Below are 15,509 nucleotides of genomic sequence, written 5' to 3'. Positions count from 1 at the left end.
AGTAACTCACCGATTTGCCTAAAGATTATAAAGACGCTATAGTCAACTCTATCAAAAACGAATCATAAGTCTTAGAAAACCATATTTCTAACTCATCGGTTCAGAAGTCGGAAGGGAATTGTCATCGTTGTTGTCCGTCTGTCTCCCAAAGAAGTAAACTAAATATTCGACAGTAAATCACACAGCACAACCCTATTCCGTTAGGGACAAGAACCCACCTGAAGATGAATAACCTTGGGAATCCTTTTGTAATAAATATGGAGGAGGGTGTGGCGAGTGGGAGGAGCATTTTTACCCCTGACCTATCCTTGCGCTTCGCAGCCCTGCTCTTCAGAAAGGATGGAACAATATCTTAGCCTGAGAGATATGATAATTTACGCAAACAGACCAATAAATGAATTTCAGTCATGAAATATTTCCCACTGTATGAGTAAAGGCAGTGAAGGGTACCCGAGAACCTGGAAAGAAAAGGTCACCTTTAACAAGAGATGCCTGCAAGTCGAGGGCAATGGAACAGTTCGGCAGTTACAGCCTCCAGCAAAAGAGCAATCATGGGTTTTTCCGATGAACTCATGAGCTTCCACATCTATACGACCTAAACACACACACACACATACACACGCACACACAACGTTTCAAGTTTCTCAACCCGTTTGATGATGTTGCAAACAAAGAGTTCTTTGAAGTATACAAGGACAGAGCAACCAGAGGTCACAACAAGAAATTAAGCAAGAAACTTGTCAAAAAAGATATCAAGAAGTACTTTTATATGTGAGCTAGGAATTATGGAAATAAGCTGTGATCACACTTATAAGCTGGCAGTAAACAGCGTGAAACAATAAAGAATATCACTAACTTTGGGTTTCATGGAGTTCGCAAGGAGCAGTGTTCCCCAGTTGTATCGATATGGTCGGTAATTTTGATGACATCTTGTGTTTCATACACATAATAAAATCGTTGACTTAAATCTCTGAAACTATGCAATTACGACAAATGTAAGTCACTACCTCAGTGATGTTTACATAATACTCAATACAGACTAGAAATTCGGAAAACTAAAGAGACTGAGGTGCCTCTTACCAAATAATATATGGTTATAAAAGAAAACGAAAAAAGAAATCAGATTGTTATAAAAGAAAACGATGTCTCTAAGGCCTAACTAATATCGTCAGAAAATCTACGAGTTATGCTAAGGGTATCATCCGAACTGGTTGACAAAAGATATCAATACATCAGGGTATTATTCTGCTCACAAGGGAATTATCGAACCAATGCATGTTTGTAGGATTTTAGAGCATGCGTGACTAATTCCATGCATCAACAATTATTAGTATGGACAAAGTAATGCAGAAATAGATAATGAGACCACATGAAATGCGAATAGAATTTGGTGGTTACATGTTTAGGTACATTTTGCAAGCATAAAGAATTATTTTTCACTATCACAGATAAATGATGGTAGGACGGTAGGAATTCAGAACTGTTTGATAATTCCAGATAGGGAAGTTCGGGTAGTGTCATTAACAAATACTTAAAGCATGTATAACACCAATACATAACGAGGCCAAGGGGAATAATATCAAACCGCATCGTTCTGAGTTTCAAACTGTGAATGACAACAAATGTATTGAACTTTGTTGTTGTAGGTAATTCCACTCAAATGTTGAGCTATAGCTTCACAAGTTTACAGCTCCCGCCACCATGCTCACAGGGAGTTAATCACAGAAAAGTAAATCATACAATTACTCTTAGGCGTACTAGACGTCAAACATTATTTCTATGCTTTCTTTTATATGGTATTGGTGTAGTATTCAGTTTACTTAGATATTTCACTTTGGGGCTTCGGTGCCCAGGTGCCACTTCTGTCCCAAGGAGACAGAGGAAGGTCTGTCCTTTGAGCATCTATAACAGGGTGAGCTTTATGACTGCGTTAAATGTCAAGATCTCTAAAAATGGCATGAAATATGATCACTTGGGGTCAACGAAAATAATTACAGACAGAAAAAACTCTCTGTTACCATCGCTGGTGATATGGGAAGGGACTCATGGACAAAAGACGTTACTCACTATAGGTCTCAAAAACGAACCGAGGGCATATTACTTACAACAGCCATGAGTGTCTTTATAACCAAAAACAAAAGATTTGTTGTTGAGGTAATGAAGTGGGAGCAGGAAGAGCAGGATGTATAAGACTAGTATGATGCAGTCCTGACTAAGCAAGAGAAACCCCCTTCCACCGTTAACCTTTGCAAGGAGGTTAGGCGAGGCAAGGTGAGGTAGATGGAGGTTTGAAGGCTGGTGGGTATAGATCGAATAATTATGGCCTGATGGACGGTGAAGGTTAGGTTGGATCCTGACGGATCGGGGAGGGAGATGTGACGTACGGGTGTGGGAGGGAGGTTTAGAGAGGGGTAGGGAGTGTCCAGGTGCAGAGACCTGTGAGGGAGAGGATGGGAGGGTGTCGTGATGCAGGGAGGTAAGGGTATTCCCAGTGTCTGGCTGCAGGATCTATTACAATTCCTGATATGGTCTGGTCGTGTGGGGAAATTCTACCCCGATGTGTCTGTTCTCTGCTGTGTGTGTGTGTGTGTGTGTGTGTGTGTGTGTGTGTGTGTGTGTGTGTAAACCCTTATCCTTCGCAGCGTCACGAACCATTTCGGAACCGTCATGTAATTGATATACTCTCTGGCATGACAACACCAAGACACCACATATGACCCCCCCAGCCCTGACCTGGCTGCCGATGGATGACCCAGCAGGGGTCAACAGCACAGCCGAGCCAGGGCCAGGGAGTGTGGTGACCTCTTTGGCTCACCAATGGGACATCATGGCGAGTTAGCATTGATCCCACACCTCCATTATGTTATATGTGAATGGAGTTTCACCTCTTTTGGGCTAGTAACTGAATCAGTTCGGTTACCGAGTGGACCGTTACAGTAACTTTCCTAACAGTCACTCTGATGTTGTTTGATAATCATTACAGATTTAAAGAAGAAAAAAAAGGTTGCCACAGAAATGTCAGTTGCTACCACAGATTTCCTAATAGTTGTCGAAAAGATTTGTTCAAGATTCACTGGGATATTTTTTATTTTAAATAATCGCTACAGAATTTCTAAAATCTGCTGCGATTTTTTCACAGCCACTGCAGATTTTTGAAAGGCTACTGCCGTCTTTTTTTTTTGGTGTGTGTGTGAGTCACAAGATATCGTAATAGTGACATCAGATGTTTCCAATGGTCACTATTGACCTTTTTCTTAGGTGTCACGAAGGATTTTTTTTCCAAACCACAGCTGATTTTTGAGTCGTCACTCCCGATTGGAAATAAAAAAAAAATTCTTGCAATCTTATCTGACGATTCTTTAGAAATCAAAATTTTTCATCGTCACCGAAGGCTTTTTGGTCAATCATCACTAGAGATTTCTATTTTCTTTTTGAACAGCCAATAGAGGTATTTGAATAGTCACTGCAAAATCTGTGTGTGGCTTTTTTTGGCACAACGATTTCGTGAACAGCTATCTCACTGTGGGTCGAAGCTGTATCAGGCAGCTGGACCTTCCAGCGACCGCATGCATGGATAACCTTAGTCTCCCCGGAAAATAGAATATTTACAGGGAAGAAGAAAATTTCCGAGCGTCCTTCAAGTTATATTCATACCTGAATATGGTTCGGCCTCCAACGGGCGTCTTTGAGAGGCGAGGCGCCACCGTCGTCTGCCGAGATCGATTGGTTTGTTGTGGCTGAATGTTGTCAATGGCTCACGGTTTCGTTACCTTCTCTGACTCGCTTTAGGTTGTATGATCACAACAGTTGTTGATAGAGCTGATGATTCTCATCATGATTGGTTGGTTGTTTGGCCTACAAGCCTATCAACTGCCGGGATGATTAAGGATATAAACGTTAAGCGACAGCCACCAACCGAAGCACCTTCTTCAGGGGTTAAGGTTAATTTCTCATTCACTATGCACTTATATATATATATATATATATATATATATATATATATATATATATATATATATATATATATATATATATATATATATATATATATATATATATATATATATATTAACTAATGCTTGAGGATAATATGCAAAGAGGACTAATCGAATAAGAAATGATGGGGCAGGAGAGGGGTACGGTAATAAGAGTATGACTGAGAGAGCTAAGGAAGGTGTGATGAAATGGTATGGACAAATGGAGAGGATGAGTGAGAAGAGGTTGACTGAGAAGGTTTATGTTTCCCTATAGTTAGCAGGCTGGACCTTCTCAGACTTCGGTTCTAGTCTGCTTGCTTGGCCGTTGATGTAAATGACGTTCATTAAACTCCCTTTTAGAATTAGATCACACTACTAACTGCTTCTATATATTGAATTTCATTCAACTCTAAATGTCTAAAGGATAAAACTTATTTTCTAGTCCCGTCTTGATACATGGAGTTAAATTCTCGGTCGACTTTAAAGAATCTAACAATGATAATCTGAAAACTAACAGCAGTGTGTTCGAGGGGAAATGAATAGTCGAGAGAATGAATCTCTGACTTTGCCAAAACATTTGAGTCGAAAAAAAAAGTACCGTTTTTTTTAGGGTGGTTCATCTACAGCCTTGATATAAAGTTTTGCTTGTATTACGGACTCATATCTACCACAGAAACACCTCAACAGGTCTTTAAAATAAACGAAAATAAGCGTTTGGTAGGAAACCTCAACGAGTGTGGAAATAATATCATAACCTGAAGCCTTTTTCCCTGTGGTATATTTTGGATTATAAACATTTGTAGGACCTCACCTGTCAATGTGGATGGATATGTGCACTTTCTAGTGACTGTCTTCCGCATGTGCGCAACAGGCTGCCTCACATGAAGGGGTCATGCACACCATGCATGAGCGGAGCCTAGCCTATCATGGCCTAGGGTCCCGCTCGTCATGTAAGGCCATCGAATGGCGGGCTGCGGTTTCGCTTTATAATATCGATCATGGATGCTGTCTCACTGTTCCCAGAGCCTTCTAGTCAAACGTATACTGATATATATATATATATATATATATATATATATATATATATATATATATATATATATATATATATACATCATTTTCTTTCCTTTCGTTTGTCTGTCTTTACAAGTCGTGTTGATGGTGTCCGCCATCAGCTGATGCCACCTTCCCCAGGACGCTTTCAACTCTCCAGGACACACGATCCCCCTCCCCTCCTAAGAGACTCTACCATAAGACGCATTATCTCCCAGGACACCTCACTCCCCGAGATGTCTCGCCTCCACAGGACACCACACCCTTAATAGGACACCATAGGGCACCATACTCGCAGACCACATCACCTTCCTTAAGACATCTCACCTTCCCAGGGCACCTTACTTGCCTAGGACGTCTGATCGATCTGCCAGGGACACTACACTTCCTCAGGAGCTCCCTTGCTTTCCCCTCTGCCTCAGGCAGTCACGACTAAACCCCCCCCCCCCCCCCCCAGCGTAATGCTGATGATTCAGGTCAGAGATCAGCAAGTTTAGCAAATTTCGTGACGGTGGATTTCTCGTTTCTTTCTGATTTCAATTATATTCATTTTCCTGATTTCAAAACAATAATACTTTAGAGTATATATCAAAAAGTTAAGGTTCTTTAAGTTACTCGTATTACCTGTAGGTAAGTGTAACTGCTATTAACATCCATATCCGCGAAACTAGATTCTTAAATCACATACTTCGGTTAAAAATAAGTATCAGAAATAAGTATCAAATGACTTTTCAAAACTATTATCTTTTTGCAGTATGAGTCAGCGGGAGACAGCGACAAAGTATATAAAAATATAATATATATATATATATATATATATATATATATATATATATATATATATATATATATATATATATATATATATATATATATAATATCATAGTATAGTAGACTAATCTTCCTCTGACTAACATTTGTGTGGCGTATGATCGACAATAAGTTACAAGAGAAATGTATCAATTGTGAATGTGACGAAATTTCTCCAAGCGTACTGAACAGCATTCAACAACTGTCATGTCCAACATACCCATTTATCTGCATACTTAAGAAGGTAATTATTAAACAACCGTAAAAACAATGGGACGAGAGTGAGAGGAAAATATGGCATCTCTTTCCTCGCTCTTGCTGCCAAGAGTTTGAATGATTCTGAGCAGCACCGAGGAAGTGCGTCAAGGACTGACTTAAGCCGGAGAGCCGGCCATGTGAATTGAGCAGTTGCACCCCTAACGACCCTACTATTACGGTCCCTTGTAACGGATGCCCTCGTTCCTTGTCCATGGCCACTCCTCATGCGCACAAGTGCATCATTCATTCTCTCTCTAGATTATACTATATCTGGCCACTGGTGGTGTAGTTCCGTGAGAACTCAGAAGCGTGTGTTTTGAACCCAATCATGATCTATTCCGCAGGTTCGGTGTATGACAAAGGAGAGGCAAGGGAATCTATCATTATTATTATCATCATTATTATTATTATCATTATCATTATTATTATTATTATTATTATTATTATTATTATTATTATTATCATTATTATCATTATCATTATTTTTATCATTTTGTGGGATATAATACTGGCCATGACATGACGAGGTCATGAGAACAAGGACTTACAGACAGATTCATGAGATGATTCACCGTGTGTAACTCAGAATGAATAAGCAACAGTGTAAAAAAAAAAAAAAAGAAAGATGAAAATATGAAGCTATATTTGAATCATTCTGCTGGCAGAAAGATTACTACATATGTACACATGAATCTCTACGATTCGATGTTGTGAAATGGTGTTCCGTTTGGGATGGGTAATCCTTCTTACCGACACCTGATTCGAATTTGGGTTTGATAAGTGGGAAGCGACAGTTGACGGTGGCCATAGTTAGCTAACACTGACTTACTTCATTAATGTCTACGTCAGTGTGTGTGCTATATATCCGGGCATGAAGGCTACTTTCGTAGCTTCCTTTTAGGAGTCTATACATACACAGTTAGGTATTTCTCTGTCCGATCTTTTATCATGATCTAGTATAGGGTCTTGAGTACCACAAGGTCGGCCATGTATCTGAGTGACTTCAGGTATACCACTTATAAAGTGTGACTTAAGCCATCCCAGAAAATACTCAATGTTTACCATAAGGGATGATGTTCAATGCTAGAGTTGCTTCACTAATCATTAGGTGAACATGTTAAGTCCAATTTAATGAGGGTTTGATAAACGCCTCCAACAGCCCATTCTGATCTGCAACGAGTAAAAGAATAAAATGGACAAATATAACACGCATATATATATATATATATATATATATATATATATATATATATATATATATATATATATATATATATATATATATATCATACTATTTGCCATTTCCCGAGTCAGCGAGGTAGCGCCAAGAACAGAGGATTGAGCCTTTGAGGGAATATCCTCACCTGGCCCCCTTCTCTGTTTCATTTTTTGGAAAATTTAAAAACGAGAGGGGAGGATTTCCAGCCCCCAGCTCCCTCCACTCTAGTCTCATTGAGGAGGTTTTGTACATTTAGGTTATAACACCATCAACAGAGTTATTAATGTTAAAATCATCAACAAAATCTGATGAATACTAAAGCCACTGACTCAGAAGTCTGATGATATTAAGAAAAACAAACTTTATTGCGAAATATCTTGGAGGGTTTCGCGATCACAGCAGGAAAACACGTGAGCCGACTTATGTGAGTCACGATCCATCCAAAAAAAAAAAAAAGGAAAAAAAAAAAGGTTCGTCCAGACATGTCTTGTCACTGGACACGCTATCATGTGCAAAATTTCAGATTAAGAAATAACACTCATGTCATCAAAAACTTTCTCCATATTTCTCCCTATCAGTCCTGTCGCTGGTGTCGTATCTCATCATACGAAAACTCTGTTAATAACGAATAAAAAGGAAATGAAAGAATAACATACACAAACCCCAACATTATTCAATGATCAACAGAGAAAAGAATGGGAAGGTTTTTGAGCAATGTATGCGAGGCGTGTGGAGTTTTTGCTGCCTCGTCTGAAGTCACTGTGGCCAGGCGCCCTGCGCACCAACTGCTCTGCCTGACACCTGGATGACTAGGCTACCAGCAGGAGGTGTGTAAAACAATGGGATAGTGACTGATTCCATACTTGATGGTGTGGTGATTGTGGATTCGTATGTATATATATACTGTTCATACTATTCGCCATTTCCCGCGTTAGCGAGGTAGCGTTAAGAACATATATATATATATATATATATATATATATATATATATATATATATATATATATATATATATATATATATATATATATATATATATATTCCCGGGTATACGGGAGAAAGTGTCCTGTCCACGTTATCCCCAGGATGACATAGGGAGGAACAAAAGGAGCCAAGTGAAGATTTGTCCTCATTTGGCTAAGTCATCTGTTTCTGACGCTACATCACTGAGATGGAAAAAGACAGGTAGATAAATGGGGTGAAGGGGATAACAAATACTAACTCTCCTGTGTCTCAATGTCTTCTGCCTCAATGGGGCTGCTGCAGCGCTCAGGAAGCCAGCTATGTCCACTAGGTGGGACCGTAAAACAATGTACAATGCATTGATTTAGTTCTCACACAGTTTTACACTTACATGACTTGACTGACTGGCACAGTTGATGTGGGAATCCCATTAGTACATAGACGACAATGCAAAGCAAAACGAAATTGCAAAAACAGTTTTACGTCTGTGTCAGGAAATGAATAAATGCGTTGGTGTGCAGACCCGGGGGTTAAGGATGGGGTCTTGGCCTGGCCTTCTGGCCACACCGACCTATGACGATAATACCACATTTTTTTTTTTTTGACGTGCAGCCCAAAGCACAGATCTTCCTTGTACAGTAAACGGCGAGATCGTAATTCCCAAGGTGCACGGTGATGTGTGTGTGTGTGTGTGTGTGTGTGTGTGTGTGTGTGTGTGTGTGACAACAATTTCTACTGCGTAGCCTCACAGTGAATCCCAAGCGTCACACTGTTGTCACGTTAGACGTCACACCCTCGACAACATCTGAGAGACACAGCTGTTGTGACGAAGAAATTTCAAGTGGGAATAAATGAACGACATATCCAGGAAATCATACGAAAGAAAAAAAAGTAGATGTTGATAACTGATATATTAGAAAAAGTCGAACAGCAACTGTCATACGAGAAACTTAATCATACACAGAAAATATCGGTAAAAAGACATTATGGACTCAAGAAAAAATATAGTAGATGAAGCTATGTCACAGAATTTATATATATATAAACATACACTTTTTTTTTCATACATATTCGCCATTTCCCGCGTTAGCGAGGTAGCGTTCCAGAGCCTTAGAGGCAAATCTCGTATGGCGACGTGTAAGAGTGTACCCTGGAGCCTAGGTGTCGGGGCGGAAGGGGAAGACATCAGCCATCCTTTGCGTCACAAACTCATGCACAACAAAAGCCTTCGAGAAAAAGAGAGAGAAAAAAAGATAGAAGGAATGGAAATAAACAGCTGCATGTGTTGGGCGAAGCTGCTGACCCTCCTCCGACCTACGTGATACACACACACACACACACACACACACACACACACACACACACACACACAGACAGTTTTTTGTCCTCGCTGTGTCGTGTTGCCTAAGTTAGCGTGGGGAGGTCGGGTCACTGTGTAGAAACGAGTTTGTGACGCATTAAGCCTTATGATCTCTAACTTGCGCTGTTCTGACTGTAGGCAGACTCGTCTAGGGAAACTGGAGAGTGTGATTGTTACTGAGGACAAACCGGAAGGTAAAGAGGAAAAAAAATGAGGTGAAGATCTTTAGAAAAAAAAAAAATTGAAAACGGGAATATGGTTGCTGCCGTCGAACCTCCCCAAGTTGCTCCACTCTCATCTGTATGCTGCTCGAAATTATATATATATATATATATATATATATATATATATATATATATATATATATATATATATATATATATATATATATATATATATATGTGTGTGTGTGTGTGTGTGTGTGTGTATGTGTGTGTGCGTGTGTGTGTGTGTATGTGTGTGTGCGTGCGTGTGTGTGTGTGTGTGTGTGTGTGTGTGTGTGTGTGTGTGTGTGTGTGTGTTCCGGATCGTGTGTGGGTTCGGTTAGCTGATACCTCTAGGGTTGGGAGTAACATGTTACAGTAAGACTCGTGATCACACTTGCATCATTGGTATCCCCTTGACCCAAGGCTTCCAGATAGCCAGACACATGCTGTGTGGGTGTGACCTGGGGTGTGAGATGAGGCAAAGAGTGACGGTGGTACAGAAACGAAATAGATATAGACAGTCTCTCTGCATCACGGATAGATATAGACAGTCTCTCTGCATCACGGATAGTTTGGTCGTGTGTCTAGTTGTTTCGCTTTATTAACAGAAAGAGAAAATAATGTAAGAATTATACGAGAATGAATCTCCTTAGCTTGATATGGTATGTGGTTGAAAGGCCACTGAACGTGTGAAAAGGACTGCTGCTAAACCCTATGTGGATAAGTAACGTAGATGGATTTAGAAAGGGAGGAGGATACGTGGATTGCTGAAGGATAAAGATTGATGAAGAACTTACAAAGATGTATGAAGAGAAAATGAGTTTGGGATGTTCTGTAAGATGCACTGAAGACTCCTAAAAGGGTTATTTCTAAAGGTGATAACAATTGTGTACGAGAATAGTAGTAGTAGAATGCGTGTGTGCTGTCTGAAATGTACGTGGGAGTGCATTAGGGGTTGCAGATGGAACGTCATGTGAGACTGGGTGAGTGCAGGAACACGCAGGTGAGCCGTGTTGGAAACTGAATGAAGATTGCCAGAGTTATAAGCGGATGATCCGGTCCCAGTGGTGAAGCAGAGGAGGGAGGGAGAGAGGGAGGGAGACTGGGTGCGTCGCTCGCATGACGTAGGTAAGAGCAGGCTGTTGCGAGATGGACTGCCTTCAAGCACTGACATTTTGAAAGGAGAACCGAAATTTGCGAAGGGGATTAAAAGTAATGATGGATGGTACTGGGAAGCCTAAAGTAGAGAGGGTTTGCACACACACACACACACACACACACACACACACACACACACACACACAGGATCTACTAACGACGTACTGATATCCTTCAGCGTCGGTCCTGCTCCAAGATCTATCTCCACAAGGTCGTTGTTTACACGACTTTAAACGAGTCCGTTTATACAAAAAATATGAAGAAAAAAATGAAAATGTCAGCGTCGAAACATCATTAATTTCTTGAGCCTTCATAGCGAGTACAGATGAAAAGAAAAGTAGTGAGTAGATTCCCCGGGACGAAAGGGGGGCTGTACAGACCTTGTAGGTACGACAGAATAAAAAACTTTACGGTCTATAATTTGAGGACTTTAAAAATGATGACGCGCGCGCGCGCACATCCCCCTTCCCCCCCTCTCTCTCTCTCCCCTCCCTCCTCCCCTCCCCCCCCCCCACCAACCCCCACTGCAAGCAAACACCTCACGCACAACTCCCCAGCAGCCGCCCCCCTCCCCCCAACCTCCCTCCTCCCCCCCTGCAGGGAACACCTCTACTCTTCGACGGTGGAGGTCAGAGCGTGAAAATGGGAATGAGTCGCAAAAATTTCCGACAAGACAAGTGAGTTGAGGATACATAAATAAAGAAAAAGAAAATGTGGGTGTTCGAACGTGTGTGTGTGTGTGTGTGTGTGTGTGTGTGTGTGTGTGTGTGTGTGTGATGATCTTGGTCCAGGATCGTATCCCTGTACCACCATTAAAAAGGACTTCCACAGGTAAAGAGTGACCACATAAAAGCAGAACTTTTTACAATCCGAAAAAAACCCAACGAGACAACAATGTTGACAAGAACATTGTGGAATGTGTATTACAATGCCTTTAAGAATGAGATCTTCCACCTCACAACTGCCTATCTGTCCTATTGTTTGTGCATGTCTAATCATCATAAGGAGGCAATCATGCGTTCACTCTTGTGTCTTATGTTAGCTGCTTCGTCCGCCTTGTGTCGTGGGTAAGTGAGGACTTTGCGCTCTCTGGTGTTTATTTGCTACGTAGACGTTTATATCCTTCTTTCTTTCCCTTCTCTGGTCAAACATCTCTCCGTCATGTATAAGAACACGGTTCTGACCTGCCCCTGACTCCGAAGGTCCTACCTTTTTCGTGATATCTCGATGAAATTTCTCTCATGGCAGAAGAAATTAAATATCTATATACACTTTAATGTTTTTTTTTTTTTTATTTCTCCTCCTCTCGTCCTCCTCAAAACCCGTATGAGACAGACAAGTCCTTCAGGAGAAGGTTGGGAGGAGAAAAAGCTTATTAAGATCGCTTCTGATCCACTATTATCTTTGTTGATTCTCTTTTTTTTTTTTTTTTTGGTTGTTGTGGCATACATGAGATGTGAAGGCTATTAAGATTATCAAATGACACTCAGGTTAGGAGGAAAAGGATCTACTTTTCTGAGAAAGATTTCTGATTTCCTGATCTGAGTTCATGAACTCTCTCTCTCTCTCTCTCTCTCTCTCTCTCTCTCTCTCTCTCTCTCTCTCTCTCTCTCTCTCTCTCTCTCTCTCTCTATCTATCTATCTATCTCTCTATCTATCTCTATCTATCTATCTATATCTATCTCTAAATACCGCTACACCCTATACATCCGAGGCGTCCGATAGCCATAGACTGGTGAAGAACGAGAGACAGTCATCTGTTTCTGATGGCACTAACCATGACATGGGGGTAAACCTGGCACAAGCCTATACCATCATATGGGACGTGAGTATCTTTCTGGCTCTGCTTCGAGGGAGTGACACCGCAGGGCCCTGCTGGGCAGCTGGGCGGCAGAGTGTCAGAGACCTTCAGTAGGCGGGGATAAGGAGGAACGGGCTTTTGCTTCTTGATGTAAATCAGTACAAGTCACGAAGCATCTAGGTTTGGTGGTCATTATCTTCGGCTTTTGAAACTTCCTTGTGCGCGTGTGTGTGTGTGTGTGTGTGTGTGTGTGTGTGTGTGTGTGTGTGTGTGTGTGTGTGTATGTGTGTGTGTGTGTGTGTGTGTGTGTGTGGGTGTTTTTGCATATTTGTTACCTGTGCAGGTCATCACTAAAGCGTAGTAGGAGAAGAATGCCTTACACTCGTGTGAGTGTATAGATGTGTGTAAATTTGTGTTTGTATATATGTATGTGCTTTTGATTCAACGTTTACCTGCGTGCAAGCATGCACACATGTATGTATGTATCTATACGGTTTCGTTAATGCAGTGAGCGCATGCGTACAAGGACGTGTTTTTTTTTTTTTATTTGTATGACTGTATGTAAAGTGGGTACATCCGAACCCGGAAATGTTTAGATACACATTCCTGCTTGTAGAATTACGTGTGGCTGTGTATGTGACGCATATACATCTGCTTAACTGTCTGGTCTTCATCTGGAGTGGTGGGTGGGGGGGATCCTTCTGCCTTACTATCCTGATTTCATCTATATTGATGGGTTGTGGGAGGAGCCTTCTACTTAAATATCCAGTTTCCATCTATATCGGTGGAGTGGGGAGGAGCCTTCCACTTAACTCACTTGTCTCCATCTATATTGGTGGAGTGCGAAGGAGCCTTCTACTTAACTATCGTGTCTCCAGCTAGAGACATTATGAATGTAGGAGACAGTAACTCTCCTCCAGCAGGTCTTCTGTCATCTGTCCTTCCCTTGTACCTGACCACACCAACACAACCCTCCCACCGCTTCTTGAAGGTACACCCACATCTTTCTCGACCCAGACACCTGGCAAGTGAGCCACAGGTATATATCGAGATACCAGATGCTATAGGGTAAATCTAACGCATTTGATCTCATGGGCACAACCGCACTATTCATGAGTAAGACGGCCATATCCTTGAACACGACGGTACTGTCCTCGAATACAGCGAAATCTGGATGGAAGGGATGTGGGTGGCAGGGATTTGGGTGGCAGGGAGGAGGGTGGTACGAGTATGGGTGGCAAATGTACATGAGGACAGTAGTGATGTTCAGACAGTAGGGAATGTGTGAACGGTACGGGTGTGGGCGGTGCGGGTGCTAGGGGCAGAGGTTTGTTGGCTGGCACTCAGCGTAGGATATGGGCGGCAAGCAGGTGGGTGGGCGGGCAACAGGAGGTGTGGGCGGCATATAACGGGAGAACCACCAGTCTCACACCTCAGTTGACCAAGGCCATCTGGTGTCCCCCTCCTCTTTCCCTCCCTTCTACTCCACTCACATTATCTTTTCCTCCTCCTCTTCCTCCTCCTCTTTCTTCTTCCCCCTTCCCCTCTTCTTACTCCCCCCCTCTCTCTCTTCCCGTCTCCCCCTACCCCAAGAAGACCTTCGTGATCTACTAGTTCCCCCCGCCACCTGGAGGGAGGGGGAAGGAACCATGAGAAAAAACCTAACGTAATAAATCAATCGACAGTTGCTACCGACCCCATGGAGACCAGGCTGTGATATCTGCCATGGATTCCTTTTTGGAACTTTTTTTTTTTTCACCCGACATTTCGCGTCTTGCCAGACGCCACCTCCTCAGGGGAACTGGAATGAAACTGCTCTCGAAACGGACTCGAACTTCTTAAGATTCATACTTCTATCTTCTATACGTTCCCTTATAGCATGAACTTTATCTATATCTATGTCATTTTATGGGAACAGTCAGCGTCTCTATCTTACCAGGTCAGGAGTGATGTCATTTTTAAACGACTCTGAACCAAATGTTTCTCTCCTAACGTGACCCCCTCTCCCAGCCGGAAGCGGATGGAACAGGTATGACCGTTTCACTGCGACAGAGAAATACTGGTTTGGTACAATGGTAATATTACGCACGCTATCATGGTACTCTGTATCACGCGATGATCTTCGCTTGATATCGTGAATAATTTTTACTTCACTTGTCTGATGCAATGAATCGTACCAGGACACTTGCCTGGAGCAATGAATCGTACCAGGACACTTGCCTGGTGCAATGAATCGTACCAGGACACTTGCCTGATACAATGAATCGTACCAGGACACTTGCTTGGTACAATGAATCATACCAGGACACTTGCCTGATACAATGAATCGTACCAGGACACTTGCCTGGTGCAATGAATCATACCAGGACACTTGCCTGGTGCAATGAATCGTACCAGGACACTTGCCTGGTGCAATGAATCGTACCAGGACACTTGCCTGATACAATGAATCGTACCAGGACACTTGCTTGGTACAATGAATCATACCAGGACACTTGCCTGATACAATGAATCGTACCAGGACACTTGCTTGGTACAATGAATCGTACCAGGACACTTGCCTGGTGCAATGAATCATACCAGGACACTTGCCTGGTGCAATGATTCATTCCCTGATACAATGGATTGCTATCAATGGCCTTTAAGAACACTAGTCCATCTAAAACAGGGGTACATCATTTTCTTTACAATGATTCAGAAAATG

The sequence above is a fragment of the Panulirus ornatus genome, chromosome 48, assembly GCF_036320965.1.
Source record: "Panulirus ornatus isolate Po-2019 chromosome 48, ASM3632096v1, whole genome shotgun sequence".
NCBI lineage: Eukaryota > Metazoa > Arthropoda > Malacostraca > Decapoda > Palinuridae > Panulirus > Panulirus ornatus.
Note: the sequence above shows the minus strand (reverse complement) of the source record.